The sequence below is a fragment of the Pezoporus flaviventris genome, unplaced genomic scaffold (assembly GCF_033815535.1).
Source record: "Pezoporus flaviventris isolate CSIRO_AGI_PZ_B2104156 unplaced genomic scaffold, CSIRO_AGI_Pfla_v1 ptg000078l, whole genome shotgun sequence".
Lineage (NCBI taxonomy): Eukaryota > Metazoa > Chordata > Aves > Psittaciformes > Psittacidae > Pezoporus > Pezoporus flaviventris.
In genome coordinates this window covers 16,734,497-16,752,346 of record NW_026892626.1, presented here as the reverse complement: position 1 = coordinate 16,752,346, position 17,850 = coordinate 16,734,497, and the positions used below count along the sequence as shown (strand labels likewise).

General features: G+C 54.8%; 1 protein-coding gene across 2 annotated transcripts in view; it reads right to left on the bottom strand.

The window, feature by feature from the left end:
• Window positions 1–17,850, bottom strand: part of RAI1 (retinoic acid induced 1) — a 69,709-nt gene that overhangs the window by 29,449 nt on the left and 22,410 nt on the right. Inside the window, exon 2 of one of the 2 annotated variants that reach the window (XM_061473728.1) lies at window positions 6,789–6,869. The gene's annotated coding sequence lies outside the window, so the exon portion shown is untranslated. Of the gene's footprint in view, window positions 1–6,788; window positions 7,424–17,850 lie in introns of those variants that run through there. The other variant, XM_061473729.1, reaches the window with a different exon arrangement.

Sequence of the window (17,850 nt, the reverse complement as noted above, 5' to 3'; positions counted from 1 at the left end):
TAAAGGGGCTCCAGGAAACCTGGAGAGGGGCTTTGGACAAGGGCCTGTAGGGGCAGGCCAAGGGGAATGGCTTTAACCTGCCAGAGGGGAGACTGAGATGAGCTCTTAGGCAGAAGCTCTTCCCTGGGAGGGTGCTGAGGCGCTGGCACAGGGTGCCCAGAGAAGCTGTGGCTGCCCCATCCCTGGCAGTGTTCAAGGCCAGGTTGGACACAGGGGCTTGGATCACCCTGCTCCAGTGGAAGGGGTCCCTGCCCGTGGCAGGGGTTGGAGCTGGATGAGCTTTAAGGTCCCTTCCAACCCAAACCAGCCTGGGATTCTAAGGCAAAGCAACAGCAGCAAACCTGGTTCCTGAGGGGACCAGAACAGCACAGCCAATGCCCACAGTGGAGCCTCCCCAAGGGCTTTATTGATGGCAGCCATCAAGAAACCATTTCTATCTAACTGGGAAAGGAACCGGCTTAACCAGCAAAGAGGGAAGCATCAGAGAATCCTGTAAGTCTTCAAAGGGAACAAATGTGTTCAGTAGCCAAAAGTCCCCTTCTCCTTTGAGTGCACCAGGCTTTTGACATTTACTATGCTGCCTGAGAACCACGCAGACGAAGGATGCTTCTCCTGCATCCGAGGGCCATTTCTCACCCTGACACGCTCAGATAGGGATTTCTCCCCTATTCAAGGAAGGGTCTGGCCCCAGGCATCCCTTCTCCAGAGGGACTTCATCCTTCAAACCACCCAGAAGGAAGGATGTGACCATGCTCCAGGGATGCTCAGCACCTTTCCCATAACAACCGGGATAACGGGACCAGGCTCCAACCCTGGGGCACCTCCAACATCCCCCCTGCATGCATCCTTCCCACCCAGCCCTTGCTCCAAAGCAAGAGAGCAGATGTGAAAGGCAAAGGGCTGCCGCAGCGCAGCACGGTGCAGGTCCTGCCACAGCAGTCACAGTGAATTACAAGGTATTAGAGCCCCACGCTGCCGTGTCTCCTCCAGCGGCAGTCACGGTGAAGGACATGCTATGATAGGACTAGAGCCTCCTCCGGAGAATCCGGTCTCCAGGATGGTGAAAGGCAGTGGTATGAAGAGGCCAGCCTTGTCCTATAGATCATACAGCGACAGGCAGGGTGAAGGACATGCTATTACAGGATGAGGCGATGTGGGGAGTTACCCAGCGACAGCCAAGCTGGGATGCGTGGTGATGGGGGTGGGTTTGTGTCTCTCTGGATCAGTGAGTGCCCACGTCTCTTTAATTGCTCTTTCCTACTTTATGGAGCATCTCATTTTCATTTACACACCGGGCATCTCCATCCGAGAATGTGGCCGGTGACGCTGCTTCCCACCGCTGCTCCTGTATCCCCTCTGGATGGTACCCAGCGGAGATGGGAGGATCAACACTGCGACCGACCTGCCCTGCAGCTCCTCTGCACGCCCCACGCCGTGCCGAGGGCTATAACGGAGACGGGCAAAGCCTCCCTGATGCTCAAAGTCCCTCCCCATCGGAACACAAGCACCGAGAGCCAATTTTAGTGGCTGCCATAAATGCAGCAGGAGCGGTGTCCCCTGGTGAGGCATCGAGCGGTGACTAAGAGCGGAGATGACAATAAAGCAGAGGAAGCAGCAAGGGCTGACTGCAAAGCAGCAAAACCAACCCCCCGAATCCAGCTCGCAGGCACTGACTGATGCTGCTCCCCCCAAACCACAACAGAGCCCCAAACTGAGCCAGCGACAAGGAGTTGGGTTTTCTTGGGCTCCGGCTCGGCTTAGCCCTGGCACAGGCTCAGTGTGGGTTGAAATCCCATAAGGAGGAGGAGAGACAGGCTTCCCTGCACCAGGATGCTGGGATGGAGTTCAAACCTCTTAGTAAAGCACACAGGGAGGCTTCTGTACAGCCCCTGCATATAAATCTACCCCCTTAAAACAGCCTCGGTGGTAAATGCGGTAGTGAACATGCACAACTTGACAGGTCGGGGTGTATTTATGGTGCTTTGGCACCAGGGATACAACCAGCTGGGAATTTTGCTCGGCTCTACCACTTGGGCATAGCCACAACAAACCCATTTGAATACCTCTCGTTTCAACCAAGGCAGAGATCCAGCCTATTCCCCATGGAGCAAGAGCCAGCCCTTGAGCCAAATCAATCTCCAATGGATCTCCATCAACTTCACGGAGTTACAACCACAATTTGGCCCATGTGTGCCACGTAAATCTGGCCATTTCTCTTCCCAATGGCCCAAATACCGCAGCATTTGTTAGCATGGGAGAGGGGGACGCATCCTTCGGGAGAGATCCCTTTGGATACAGCGCCAGCCCTTCCTTGCTTTATTTCCTTTGCTGCCTGGGATGAAAGGCGAGCGAGACGCTCTGCACTACGTGCCTGAGCTGTTTGGGAAAGAAACAGGAATTTCCTCCTGCCATTCCCAGTCTTTTGATAGGCAGGTGGGATGCGAGCAGGAATAACTCAATCAAGACAGAGCAATTGTTAATTAATTTGTGGATCCCTTCGCCGGCTGATTGCCTTGGAGACAAAAGGGAAGCCTCTCCTTTAACACTTGTGTGCGCCTGGTACTCTGAGCCTCCCCTTTTCACCGGCGCATCTTTGCTCTTGAAAGCTGCACAAAAGGCAGAATTCCTTGATCTTTTGCCTCATCTTAGGAGACGCACACGAGGGGGAGCTGCGCTGGGGGTGTTTCGGGGGTTTCTTTCATGGGTTTGGGGGAATAGTCGACCTCAAAATGCCCACAGAGTGTGGGGGAAGGTAAAAATAGAAGGAAAAGGGAAAACCAAACCCCTCCAATGGGAGAGAGCAAAGCGTTTTCCATCGACACCTTCTGCCCAGCCCGCTCCATCCCCAAGGGGAGGGAGTTGAAAGGTTCACGCTACATCAAGTGGTGAGTAATGCAGTCAGAGGCTCCTGCTCGGGGCCAGGCTCTCGCCCTCCATCACTCCCTTGCCCCATGGCCGATGCTGTGTGGGGCAGAGCCCTTCCCTTCTCCCCTCTCCATCAGCGCCAGCGGGGATGCAGGAACTTCCTAGGCAGTGACTGACACCGCAATTATCGATTGCCGGCTGCAAAGGCTTGCTCCCGCCTCCCCCTCTCTTCTCACTTGTTTTCTTCTGTGCAGCAGAGTGCCAGCCTTCAGAGACTGCTGCTGTAAAAGGCTCAGATTGACGGGGTGTCAAGATACCCACTGCCCCTGGCTTTTAACGTTCCCTTGCAGGGAGGGGAAGAAGGAAGAGCCCCTGTGCCGGTGAGTGGAGCTTGGCGAGCTCCAAAAGAAAGGGAGGAATGAAAAGCTTCCCTCTCTCCTCCATTGAGGAGATGCTCTTGAACCACAAGCAGCTTTTTCAGCCTCAGCTTGGCTGCGTGTGTCTCGGAAACCTCAAGATGCTGGGAAGGAGGAGAGGCGGCGTGCCAGCGCCTTCGGACTGCCCAAGATGAAGGCACCAACATAAAACACCACCATCCCCATCACATCTCCATGTGCCCATCAGGTCAGGCAACGGCCGCTGCACAGGCAGAGAGGGTTAAGAGGTATCCTGGCCAGATAAGGTCACACGGCACAGGCTGCACAAGGATGAGGACTCCCCAGCTCAGGAGCATCCTCTGGTGCTTGACACTGATGGCACAAGGGGACCAGACCGCAGGGTTTTTCTAGCAAAGGAGCTCCAGGTGCATCCTCCACTAAAGGCTGCCAGGGATGGATGATGGGAGCCAGGGATCCTGGGTCCTTTGTGAGCCCCATCTCCATCCCTGCCACAAAATGGGGACATCAAGATGGCTGTGGAGGTGTTTGTTTGCAAAGCCTGGCTGGCACCTTGGGACCGCGGCTAAGTGTTACACGCTGGAGCCAGAGGCCTGAAATGAAAGCCGGCTCCACGACCGTCAGTGTCGACACCTGGCGATGGGAGGAGAGGGATCGATGATGGAGAGTCTGTCGCTCCTGATGCATCGCTGTCAGGGTCAATACACAGCTCTCGGGGAGATCAGACGTCCAGGTTAACTGCTTTGCCTCCATGCTAAGCTGATGGGCTGGCGGAGCCTCATCCTGCTTGCACATCATCATCCAAAGCCAGACTCAGTCCCACAGCCACCAAATACCACCAAGAGCATCCTCAGGGCTCGTAGCTCTTGTTTTCATCCACGTAGAGCTTAAGTATAGCTGCAAAAGGGTTTGGAAAGGGACATGGGGGCAACAGGGATCTGCACCAAACCAGCACAGCATCACCGTCGGACCACATGGGGACACAGGGCTTGGGGACAGCCCCATGGTCACAGAGATGCTGTGGCCACCCGAGAGGGCTTGGGAAGGGGAATGGGAGCAATGAGACCCCAGTAAGGGGAGCTCCATCTACCAGTCCCCATCCCCACCCCGAATTGCTGGGCAATGGAAAAGGCAGGAGGACCTGGCACAGGTCCTGCCATTCGGTGCCCGTGTCCCCTGAGCAGGCAGAGGACCCACGTGGCTTTGGCACTATGCCTGTCCCCTCTGGGTGACGCTCTGGATGCAGACAGCCACCCCGGACCCCTATGAACCAGGAGAGCAGTGACAGTGGGGCTACACTGTGCCCTCTGCACCATGCAGGTTTAGGGTACCCTGACACCACATGGGGCTCAAAGGGCCCCTCAAATCCCCAGTGGACAGCACCCATCCCACTGCCCAGGGGGTCCTGCGAGGACAAGAGGCCCCACTGCAGCATCTCCCCATCAGCTCCTGGGGTTCTTTGAGCTGCACATCTCCTCCTCAACACCACACAGCCCCCCTGGGAGGACTCCCCTATCAGCAGCCTATGGAGCCAGCTTGGGGGGGGACAACACACAGCATCACACCCCTGGCACAACCAGACTTGAGTCAGCCCCCCTTAAAACCCTCAATAAAACAGAGCACGGCGTGAATAACAAAAGCAGCGATCAGTAAAGGCTCTCCCAAGAGGCTGCAAGTTCTTCAATTAGAGCTCACATTATAGGAACGAGAAACTCCACACTGTCTTCCGTATGGATAACACTTCTTTCCCCCTTCTCCTTTAAAGAATAAAAGGGAAGGGAGGGAGGAAGGGAGGGAGGGAGAGGAAGGCTGCATCTCTAATGCAACAGACAGGTCTGCTGAGATTCACTTTGGCTCTTATTTTGACTTTCATCTAAAAGAGCTGCCCTGGGAATCCATTAAGTCCAATTTAAATCGGCTCTCCGCCCTCACGGCTTCTCCCCGCCTTCTCACACCCCCCCTGGCTCCTTTCTCTTGCCCCCCCCCACCTCCATCCTTGGAAGCAAACAAACACAAAAGCAAGGCCAGGCAGGGCAGGCAGCGAAGGGCAGGCAGGGAAGGGCAGCACCAGTGTGGTTTTGGAGCCATTCCCGGGGGGAACACAGCCCTCCCCAGGGCCGTTGCTCCATCCTTATTTCCACCCAAATAAACACAACATCGGCGGGTTTCTTTTTTGGGGGGGGGCGGGGGGGGGGGGGAACGGGATTTTGGGACATCCCCCACCCCCTTCCCACACAGGCGTTTTCCCCTTGGATTTTACAATTACAATTAGCTCCGTTAACGCCGCAGCCGGCAAAGTTGGATGGGATATAACCGCACGCTTCACTCCAGGTTTAGGTTTTATTCCTCCCCAGCGAGTTTCCCCTCCCTGAGAGCATTCCTTTGCCTTCGGGAATGCCACCCCCCCCTCCACAGCCGGGGTTGAGGGACGGACCCCTCTCCTTTCATCTCCCCACACTCATTCAAGCTCTGCTTCTGTCGTATAAGCAGTTTTCCGTCTCCCCCCGGCTCCGTAACACGCCCGCTCCGCACTGCATCCTATTCATATGTTTTCAATCATCGCCCTTTCCCTATTTAAAACAAAAGCACACACAGACACCTCCCCCCCCCCCCCCCTTTTTATCCCCTCCTTTTCCAGCAGCAGGGCTCTGAGCTCCCCCGTTATTCCCTGGTTTGTTTGTTTATTAATGTGGATTTGGGAAGCGGGGGGGGAGGCAAAAATGTGCCGTGGGAGAACAAGGAAGCGGGAGGCGAAAGTCCCAGCGAGGGGCTTTGGAAAGGCGCAGCCAGATGTGCAAGCCCCGCGATTCCAGGGGTTATCTGCCAGATCCAGCTCTGTTTTCCCTTCCCCACCATCCAGCCACCGAATAAAAGAAAGGGAATCCATCAAGGCAGCGTCCTCACGTGCAGACAACGGCAGCGAGAAGCCAGGCGCCCAACCGCCGCAACTTTTGTAAGTAGAAACCCCCATGCACATCCATAACTCCTCCATTCAACCCGCTTCCCATGGAAGATTCCCACTCCCCGAGGGCTTTAAGCAGCCCCCGCGCCTGTTATGGTTTCAACTTTTGGGGAAAGTAGGAGTCAGGACAAGGCGGGATGAATGCATCCCTTCCACATACACTCCAAGTCTCAGCTGTATCTTTGTTCCGACACCCATCCATCGGCAAGTCAGGAGGATTTTGTTGGACCGGTTGCAGATTCCTTTATTACTTCCAGAAAAGCAAAACAATTCCCCCCCCCCCTTCCTCCTCCTCCTCCTTCCTCCATAGGACACACACACACACACACACACACACACACACACACATACGTACAACACCCCCCCCTTTCCCAAACTCCGCGCTCCCGGCGCCGTGCATCCCTTCAATCACAGCAGCACACGAGTTGCACGAGAGGAAAATAAATCTGGGCTAAAGCTCCATCCACATCCCCCCCCCCCATCAATTCTTCCATAAGGAAAAGCAGGGGGGAAAAAAAAAAAAAGGGGGATAAAAAAGGGCACAAAGATGCAGCTTGCAACAATACCTGCGATGGTCCTCGCGCTCTCCAATCGCTCCTGCTGGCTCGCTCTCCTCCTCTTCCCGAGCACAGTAGCCAGATTAGATCCTTAGGAAAAAAAACGTGAGAAATAGCACAATTCTCCTCTTTTTTTTCTTGCTTTTTTTTTTTTTTTTTTTTTTGCCTTTCCCTTCTCAGCAGCCCTTCTGAGCTCCTTCACTAACCATTATTCATAGACCACTAGGGGATATAAGGTAATTAGAAACGGCCCTATAGCATCCAGCCTGAAAATGTAATGCCAGCGGTAGGAGTGGTGGAGGGCTCTGGCTGCGGGCGGCTCCGGCAGAAAGTGCTCGCTTGGAGCTGGGGACGAGGTGAGAAGTGGGGTGGAGGAGAGGGCGAGCGGCACCGGGCGCTGGATGCTCTCCCCGCACACACCATAGGGGATGAAGGGGCAACGCTTTTGGGGTTGGAGGGGATGGTTTGGGGGGGGGGGGAGGTTGTTATTTGGAGTGGGCTCGCTGTGTGAGCCGTGCTAGAGCGTGTGTGTGTGTGTGTGTGTGTGTGAGCTGTGTGTGTGTGTTTGTGCCAGGAATAGCAATCAGCAGAGGCAGCACACAGAGCGCAAAAATGCCATCATGCAGGGTCAACAGAAAGCTGCAGACATTTCCCCCCCCCCCCCGTTTTTTTTTTCCCTTAGGCTTAATCCTCTGGAGCGGGGGAGAGGGAAAAGGAGGAGGCTGATGCCTTCTTTATAGTTGTGATTCCCCCCCCCCTTCCAAGGGATCAGATTAACCCCCCCTTTCCCCTCTATATACACACACAAGCCAACCCCAGCCATCCCAGCCCTTCGCCGGCGCTGCATCCCCGGTGGGATGCGGGTCTCGCCGCACAGTGATGCGCTGGGGTGGGATGAGCAAGGTGGGCTCAGAGAGGATGGGAAAGCAGGAGGGAGGCAGCGCTGGGGGGTGGAGGCAAATGAACAAATCACACCTGCAGCTTTCTCTCTCTGTGTGCCATAGCCAGCTGCAGCCCAGGCAGGAACCGGCAGGGAAAATACAGGCTTCCCAGCACCGTGCATCTGCAGGGATTTAGGTGCGCGGTGATGGGAGCTCATCGCTGGGAATGGGGGGGTTGTTTCAGAAGCAATGAAGGGGGGAAAAGGAAACGGTAACAAAGAGCGATCCTTCCCCACACACTGCTTTTCCACGGATAAAACCCGCCGCAGAGGCGAGCATAAAGGAGCTGGTCCCTTCGCAAAGGGGGAAGCATCGCTTTGGTAGCCCTGGCTCGCACCGGGGTCGCTGCCGTGCGGTTCCACTGCACACCAGCTCCTGCCCGGAGGGTGCAAACGCCCATCCCTGCCTCCTCCCACGCCGCCGCTCTGAGCCGCTCTTTAATTGAACTAAAGCTGTTCACCTTGATAACGCAGCACGGCGGCAAGTTCCCGAGCCGTACGCGGGGGGCTGGAGAGCTATTTGATCCACTTCCAAGGCGCTGCCTTTCAATTCAACCCCTTGCTCTTGAAGGATGGATAACCAGGCCCTCTCTTTTCCCTGTTAATTACTTGAGATAGGAGGCATCGAGCTTGCAAAACAGACCCAACCTCATAAGGGGAACCAGCATCTGCCAAAGGAAACCGCTCGGCTCTTGCTTTCCCCCATCCCTTTTCTCCCCAGTGCCATCCCAGCCTGGCTGTTTATAGCTAATACACCACAACACGCTCCGACTTCACACGTGTCTCTCTGTAGGATGGTAAACTGAGCCGGGACCTCATGGCTCTCCGGGGACCCTGTATTTATCCCCCATAACCACTGATCCCCCCTGCCCTTCATAGGGAAGAGCTCTTTCACCATTTGGCACCATGGGCTGTGATTGCCGCCCTAGTAAAGCCACGGTGGGACACACACCCAACGGGCATCATCTCCTATGGGACTGAGAAAAGACTAAAGCATTTGTTAGTTTTACACTGCAATCCCATCAATCCATCAATCTGGTCCATCCAGACTGGAATGTTTGAAATCCCTGCCTCTGGGAGGGCTGTGATTTCAGGAGAACCTCAGCTCTCCTCTCCTTGAACCCTGACCTCACTGTGGTGAGGAGCAATGCTGAAACCACAAACCCTGGAGAGCCCCATATGCAAATCAAATCAGTGCCAAACACTTTGTTTATTAAACGCTGTGATTTTTCCAGCCATTTATAGTCTGTGACTGCAATTTATGGGTTCACAAAGGCTGGTTTCATGACTCCTCAGTACCTCCGAGGTGCCAGCACCCACATCACCTCCATTTACATAACACAGCCGTGCCTGTCTCAACCCAACCACTGGCTGGGTAGGAGACCATCACCTATGACAGCAATTAACTTTACTCATTACAGCATCTGAGCTTGTAGAAGATGCTGATGAGCAGTTGTGTGAACGGGAGAGTTTCCAGCCTCTTGATGAAATCTGGCTCTGGAGCACCCCCATGTGTGGCACACAGCGCCTACCATAGGTGCTGATCCATCCCCATGCTCCTTGTAGTCACTGCCTACCTGCATGGAGCAGATCTCACCCTAAGCTAAGACAAACCCATCACAACCAGCACCAAAAAGCCTCTTCCCAACCTCCCTATTGCAAGAACAGGGCTCAACTTGCCAGTCAAAGTCAGAAGCTTCACTGGAAGTAACCCCCTGCCCCGGCTACATACAAAATAATGACTCATTGCACTGTCACTTCTGGAGCTGCTAAAGCAAAGATGCTCCTCGGTGTCTCACCACTGTGACCTACAAGGATAAGGAATCATCCTCAGTGCTGAGAAGAACGAGCTTTGCTCCGCCAGCATCCCCTTCTTGCCTGCTCTTGCCATGCTCCACTGGCCTGGGGTCCCTGGGACCTCCCCAGCGCCTACATGGGATGCTCTGAGCCAGCTCTTCCTCATTCCCCTCCCTTTCATCCCTCTTTCTGTCTGATTTTCCCAATGGATTGCTCTCATCCCCTCACGCACCCAGTGCCACACACCCCACACTCGTGGCTCCTCGCAGGCAGAGAGCAGGCAGCCCTGCCTCAGCTCTCATCAAGCTCCGCGCACCGGCTCCAAGCAGATCCAATGGATTTTCATTTCCTAACTCTGCCCTTCGGGCTATTTCTAACAAGCTTCCTCACGCTTAAAATATATAGATATAAATCCTTCATCTTGCAGCAGCAACGCTCAGGACAACTGTGCCTGCAAGGAGAGGAATTAATGATACCCACTCGCTTTAGGTAAGGGGGCATAGTGCTGACCTCCTTGGACCAGGGTACAGGAACAGCCAGAAACCCCCTCCCAAAGCAAACATGGCTTTGGGGAATGTATTGGCCTGGTCTGATGCTCTGCTTCGGATAAGGAGCCACCAACGTCCTCCTGAGACCCTGCCTCCATGTCCTCAGCTCCAAACCCTCTATGCAGCCTTTGCCTGCAGCACCAGGTCCAATGGATCGCTCTCATCCCTCCTGGACCCATCCCTTCCATTGAGACGAGGGAATTGGTCCTGGGTGCCTTAATTGCCACTAATCAGCTGTTTTAATGAGTTTCTCCATGCCCAGCACATCACCACTTCCCATCACTACCTCCTCAGAAGCCAGCCCTGCTCCCGCAGCACACCGAGGCCCCTGCCATCTCCAAGGCTTTCCTCAGTGGGAGAGCAGTGATTACCCCTCTCAAAAGGTCTCTTATAATGGAAACCATCTCTCCATCCCTCCTTGGTCTCCTCCTGCCATGACCCAAGCTCCGTGGAGAGGAGCTGTGCTCCGAGGCAGCGCCGTGTTTCCATGGAAAGAGTGAATAGCAGAGTCTTCCCAGCGGTTTATTAGAATTCCTTTTCCTCCGATGGAGAGTTTGAGAGCAAAGTCAAAAAAGGCTTTAATGTGGGGCTAATGGAGCCCCTGGGAAGCGCAGGAAGGAAATCTCCCCTGGAGAAGAGGAGGCGTGAGGAGAGGGGAGGGCAACTTCCAAGGCAAATTCCTGGACAGGTTGGAGCTGTTTTCGCAGGAGCCATCTCAGGCGGCGAGCGATGGAAATGATGTTTGGTTTATGCCGAACAGATGTTACAAAAGACCTGCCAGGAACGCAGCGAGCGATGCAAAACCGACATCGCGCTCGCTTCACCCCGCGTGTCCTCCATCTCCCCCCCCCCCCCAACCCCATCCTGCTTCCTCAAACCCCTTTATTTGCATTTAACGAATCATCGTTGTAGCAAAACCCCAATATCAAGCAATAAAATAACAATCGATTCATTTCCTCCCTCCCCAAGGCTTTGGTTTCAGTTGAAATCCTTGGTTAGGGCAGCTTTCAATTGGTTTTAATACATGTTTTCCTGTCTTTTCACGTTTCCCAAGCCCATCTTCCGCTCGCTTTGGGGGTTCCCCTATTTCCTGGTCCCCTTCCCGTTCTCTCCCTGTTATTCCCCCAAAGGATACCACAGCTCTTGACTCCACCACGTATCTGGAGCACAGCGACTGTTATTCCTTGCCTAGGGATGCTCCGGTGTGAAACACAGCCTGCAGCCTACTCTCTGGGGGGAAATAGAGGGGTTTGGCTGCAGTTGAGAGACAGGGAGATGCAAATGGGAAGAGGTATGATAAGGGAATCCCAAAACCAGCCAGACAATGGCTGGAACAGGAGTAAGAGTCCAGTGCTCCAAAAGCCAAGGAGCAGAAGCCCATGCACACACGCATCGCAGTGCCAGAAGTGGGCACCTTCAAAGCTGATCTAAAACCAACCCTGATGCCAGAGCAGTGTTTGGGGTGAGGCCGGGTTGGATGGGGCTTGGAGCAAGCTGCTCTAGTGGAAGGTGTCCCTGCCCATGGCGGGGGTTGGAGCTGGATGAGCTTTAAGGTCTCTTCAAGCCAAACCAGTTTGGGATTCTAGGATACAGCAGTTACCAGCATCACACATGAAAACCAGACCTCGGAGCCAGTGGCAGCCCTGATTCCCATATATATCCTAAAACAAGCAAGTTTGGCATCTCCTGGTTTAACCCTGGTTTAAACAGAAGTCACAATAGCTCCCCCTTTCCCTGCTAACCATGGAAAACCACTTTCTTTCCTGACACCCAGCTTTCCAAAGAGCAAAGTCCCATGGAAACCTGGACTGGCCACATCCATGTGCATGGCCACGCATGCAGGGATGCCTAGGAGATACCACAGCACTTTCTGCACAAGAGATGCTGCTCTTCCAGCTCAGACTCATGAGACAAAGGACAGGAATTCCAGGGTGATTTTCCACCTCGTTTCTCATTAGCATCCCTTCATCCATATTCCCAAGTGGGGCACGCTCTACAGCCCATCATCCCACACACCGGCACGCTTTGCACCAGATTCACACTACATCGACGCCTTGTTTGAAGGATTCCAAGCTGGAAAGGAGGAGATGGGCTCCGGAAAGCAGCTATAGGGCAATGCTGACACAAAAGGGGTGTCCCTGCAACCTTTATAGTTCCTAAATCCTGCCTGATTTCCAAGCAGAAAATGGCATCCGCCCGCATCTCTCCAGGTGATGGAGGAAAACTGGCTGTTCCCACTGAGATTCCTCCCCTTCCCGTTCCAATGCTGCACCTGGTTAGCAACTGTCGGGAAGAGGTTAATCACAGTCCTTAAATCAGGAACCTCGCTGCGGTATGCTCGGGATGCACATCTGTGCTCTCCACAGCTCATCCCCAGCAGCATTTGGGAGAAGGCAATACGGCAAAACTAAACCCCCCCAACCAACCCCAAATAAGCCCAATCCCTTCTCAAACAGCACATCCAAGCATCCCAGGGTGCAGGACCCTGATAATTCCCCAAGCCAGTTGTGTGAAACACTCACTGTGCCCCCAGCCCTGTTACGGTTGTGGGTTAAAAGCATCTCGGTTAACACGGTGTTGGCACAGCCATAATATTATAGGAAAGGCTTTTTAGGGGTTAGGGTTTTGCTCCCTTGTGATGGAGGGAGGAGGTATCACCTCGAAACGCCTGGGAAACAGGGAATGACCCATGGGGGCCACAAGCATCTTGGTCCCAGACCCATGGGTCAGCCCACAAGCAGTGGAAAGGCTGGAGCTCCCAACAACCACCAACCTGGTTTCCAAGCACTGCAAAGCCTGGCCTTGCTATTTCTAGGCTTCTCCCAGGGGATCCCCCTGCTCTCCTTGCTTTGGGAAAAAGGAAGCATCGTGGAGCCCTATGGAGAAGAACCTGTCTCTGGTGCTCAATGGGCCCCGCGGCTGCTCTTGCTGCAGAGCCAGAGCCAGAGGCTGCTCCGCGCGTGCACGTGCACAGCCCGGAAAATGGGAGAGGAATTGATCCCGGAGGCCAATCCCTTTTGTTCTAACCCCCCGTTGCTGTAACTGGATCTCCCCAGGTTCCCAGCTCGGGAGCCGCAGCCGGATCACATTCGCTTTCATGCCTCCTTCCCGGTGCCAGCTTGTCACATTCCCCTGTCGCCCAGGGGTGGGAAGGGATGGAGGGAGGGAGAAGGGGAAGCATCACCTCGCCGCGCGCACGAGGGGTGGACGGCGGTAATGAGGAAGAACCCAGAGGGAGCAGATTGCGGATCCGCGGCATGAGACCACCCCCAGCAAACAGGCTGCCCCTTTTCAATGAGGTTCCCCCCCCTCTTTCCATCCTCCTCCCCTCCAGGCTCCCCTCGCCCCTCCTGTCTGGTTTCGAGTGCAGAAATGCTGATTCACAGAGCCCGGTGCGGGAAGCAGAGAGAGGAGCCGAGCACATCAGCACCCGAAAGCATCCGACCTCCCCGGGCGCTGCTACACCGGTGATGAGCGACAGCAGATTCATCCACTCGGCTTCCTTCCAGCCTCTCAGCAAGGTGAATTCATCCCCTCCGCTTCCCCTCATGAGAGATTTGATGCTGATTTCTCTCCCCTTTCTGCACAGGGTGGAAGATTTCACGCCATGTGTGTGATGCTGGGATAACCGGGATGGGGATGGAGCGGTGCAGGAGGGGGGTGGAATGGGTCCCCAGGGGTGTACTTTGATTTGCAAGTGGTAGAGCAAAGCAAACAGCATCCTGACCTGCTGCTGTGCACGTGTCAATGCTCAGGGATGCTTTACTGCATCACCAGCAACTTGGGTCCTGTCTTCTCCTTCCAGAGCCTGTGGTGGGCTCTGGGCATCAACAGCCACATCAAGGGCACTGCGTGGTTGGCAAGAGCTGAACCTGCCCACCCTGTCTCACCTCCTCCCTCCTGCCAGCGTGCCTGAAATCAGAGAGAGCAGAATGATGCTTTTCCAGGGCAGGCTGTGGGGATGGTGTTCCCAGCAGCCCAGGGCAGGCAAATGGCTGCAAAAGAAGGAGCTGGATGTGCAAGCACCCTGCTTCTCCAAAGTCCAGCTCCCTTCCCTCTGGGACAATGACTCCCCTGCACAAGGGCTCAGGTGAACAGATCTGACCTGATGTACTCCATCGTACGTGTTCAGTCCCCCTTCAGACTCCCTTCACTTTGCCCTGAGGACACACTTCATCCCAAAGTCACCTTCGGTGCCACGATGGATGCAAACCCTTTGGAACCCCATGCATTCAATAGCACAGACCTTCCTGTCACCCCCATGCCACATCCCTCTGGGCAACCTTAGCGCTGCTTGGACCGGGCAGGATCTACCCCAGAGAGGTGATGCAGGAGGCAAACCTGGTGAGCCAGGTAGGGAAGCCAGTATTTAAGCTCACAGGCACAAGCTGGGTCTGAAGCATCAGCAAGGCATCCCTTGTCACTGCATCTGCAAGGCTCAAACCCCCAAACTACCTTTAACTTGACTACTTCCATCCTTTTCGAAGGGCTGTATCTGAGTGGTGCTGGTCCCCTGCTCCCCCCTGCATGGAGCTGCCCTCCTCCTCTGCCTCACTGAAAAGCCATGGTGCATCTGAATAGATTTCCACCATGCAACTGTAAAGGCCCCAGTGGGTTTGAATAGGAGCCCTTGAGGTATTATCTCAGCAGCGCCTCGATGCAACCACCTGAATCCTTCCGTGACTGCTGCACAGACCCAGAATGTCTCCAGCGGCTGGGGATTATGGATAGACCTCGAAGAGGAGCCCACCAACAGCTCCCAGTTGCCCCCCAAAACCACACGGTGACGCTAAGACAGCCGAGGCCCGGATGCCAACGCAGGGAAGCAGGTTGAAGTTTCCACATTAATCAGATGGAGCTCTATTCTTTTTCATCATCTATTTCAAGGCAAGGCAAAAAGAGGTTCACGCTCTCCCCTGGCAAACCGCAGAGGATGACGTGAGCCTGTCTCCTGCATCGCAAGTAGAGTGTGTCAAGCAATTAGCAAGTAATCAGGGATTCAGGGCTGGTGGGGGGGGGGGGGGGGGGGGCAGGATACTATCCCTCAAAGCAAAACCCACCCTGGAGTTTCCCATCAGGCACAGAAGGCAGCAGAGGGAGCAGGGGCTGTTGGTGAGCTCTTGATGAGCAGAGCAGAGCCTGCTGCCACAAACCACCTCCCGTTCAGTATGTGCTGTAGCTAAGAGGCCCCAGGCATCCCAGCATAGGCTTTCCCCCACTCATTCCCAACCTCAGTAAGGTGGCCAAGGGAATTCCAAGTGCTGGTCCTCAGGTGTCCTGCAGGTCTGTCGGGTCACCCATCCCTGGGTACTGTGGCGTTCTTGCTGTCACCAGTTCTATTCCCTGCAGTTCTGACCATGCTGGATTCCTCTCATCCCAAATCCCGCTCTTACGGAACTCAGTGGCAAAACCAATTGCAAGCCTTTGGGATGCTGTTTCCAGCCCACGTCACACAAAGCCCTGGCACAGCACACAAAGTGGTACGGAACCATCTCCCTTCAACATCACCTTGTAAGAGGGATGTGCTTGCTCATACCTCCCCATAGGCCTCACCCATCCAGCCCCATAGGAAGAGAGAGAGGATTACACCGGGCTGCAAGCTGCCACCCCGAGCGCACGCCTCCTTCCAGGCACAGGGCCCAGGGCGCAGAAGGAGCCGCATGGGATGCAAAGGGGACGCCTAATCTGCCACCAGCCCTTTCTCCTCTCCATCGCCAAGGTAGCAGCAGACAATGCTATCTGCTGGGTTGTCAGCCGACCCTCCTCCCACCATCTCTTTAGCCAGGAAAACTCTCCATCTGTCTCCAGATGGGGTGTTTCTACCACTCCAGTGCAACCGATTCAGAGGGGAACAATGATGCTTTGTTAACAAAACAATTTTTGTGTGTCAAGCCCTCCTCCTTGTGGGTTTTTACCCCCCCATCCGGTCCCCAGTGGGTCAGCTTTGTTCGGCGCCCTACATTTTGCTGCTTCACATTTTAAAGGCCCCCGGGGTTTAGTACAAAAGGTGCTTGTGGAGCAGCTTTTAGCTGCGGGGCGAGGTTTGACACATACGTGGGTCACCACTGTGACGTGGTGCGGTGGTTACGGGTGGTGGCAGGACCTTGGGAGGGATGGGAGTGTTACTTGCAGTGATTTTTGCCTCCAGGATGAGAATCAGAGCTGGTTCTATGCTGTATAGAAGGCTGGAATCCCCCAAAGGCTCATAGAGGGAGCAATGAGACAAAGTTTGAGTGTGCTTTGGTGCAGGGCAGCATTGGCCATCTCCTCCCATCCTTCTCGTGTCCTCCTGTGCTTGCAATGGGAAGAGATGGGTATGCAGAGCACATCTATATGCTTGTGAGTAAAGAGCAGCCCTCTCCCCAGCACAAAGCCCATGGTTGGTGCTCAAGAAGGTGAAACCTCAGCCCTTCCATGACCAGAGCCTCCAAACGAACACCCTAGGGTGTGCTTGACTACCCAGGGCTGGATTATCCCCCTCGACCTGCTCCCTCACCCAGAAGGTGAAGAGAAGCAGATCTCCCTTTTCCAAACACATCTCCCAAGAAAACCAGCTCTTCCTGCTTCTTCCCCCCCCCCCCCCCCCCCCCAAGTCTCCTTTTCTTTGCCCTGAAGCAACAAGCACACAAATCACCTTCTGCTCTGCACATAACCACCAACTCACAGCAAATAACCAGCCCGCCGGGCTCCAAAGCAAACAGCTTTGTGTTCCTAAGCGGGCTGGCGATTCCTGCACAAGCAGGACTCTTTTCTTCCAGGGAAGTTCCCTCCTCCTTCCTGTCCTCAGGTAACTGCATCCTCATGGAAACACCAATGTTTTTATGAGTCACCCCCCTCTCTTCTCCCTCCCTCCTGCTCTGTGGCCAACACCCCTGTGCTTTCCAGATCAAAGCCGAAGGGGACCAGCTGTGCCGCGTCTTTTCCTCTCCAGCTCTTTCCATCTCCATTTGCCGCCGTCGCCAGCGCGAGCCCCTGCTGTTCTGGCAGTGCTTTGTGCTGCCCCTTTAGCACCGCAGCCGGCTGCTCCCCCTCCATCCTGCTCCTGACATCCCTGCTCCTGCTCCAGCTGCACTGGGACCATAGGGAACCAGCCGGAGCGATGCTCGGTCCCCTCTGGTACGCATGGGAGATGCCCCGCTGCTGCCTTGCTTGTCATGTGCTGCTTCAGAGGGAGAAGTGTGCTCAGAGAAGAGAGAAATGGGATAATCTGCTCCTGATGAAATCCCATCCTCATTCCCTGGGTTTGGAAACTCCTCCACAGAACAGAACATGAGGCTGTACCTCCTTTCCAAAACAGCAGTTCCATGGGGACCTTCGCTCCAGGCTTATTTTGGCACATCAGCTGAGAGAGCCCAGGTACTTCTGAGAAAGTGGCTGAAGGGGCAGGCATCAGGGAATGGTTTGGGTTGGAAGGGAACTTAAAGCTCATCCAGCTCCAAGCAAGTTCACCTTCCACTAGAGCAGCTTGCTCCAAGCCCCTGTGCCCAACCTGGCCTTGAACACTGCCAGGGATGGGGCAGCCACAGCTTCTCTGGGCACCCTGTGCCAGCGCCTCAGCACCCTCACAGGGAAGAGCTTCTACCTAATGTCTAATCTCCATCTCCTCTCTGTCAGCATCCTTTCTCCTTCCCCATTCAAAAGGCTGAACACCTCATGCAGCCCCCATTCTGCAGCAGGGATTCACATACAATGGGATAATTAGCATCAGGGATGCGCTTCTTGCTGCATCCAGGAAATCCTGCCTGTTTCCGGCCTCCGAGTAACCGTCATTTATGGATGCTTGCTA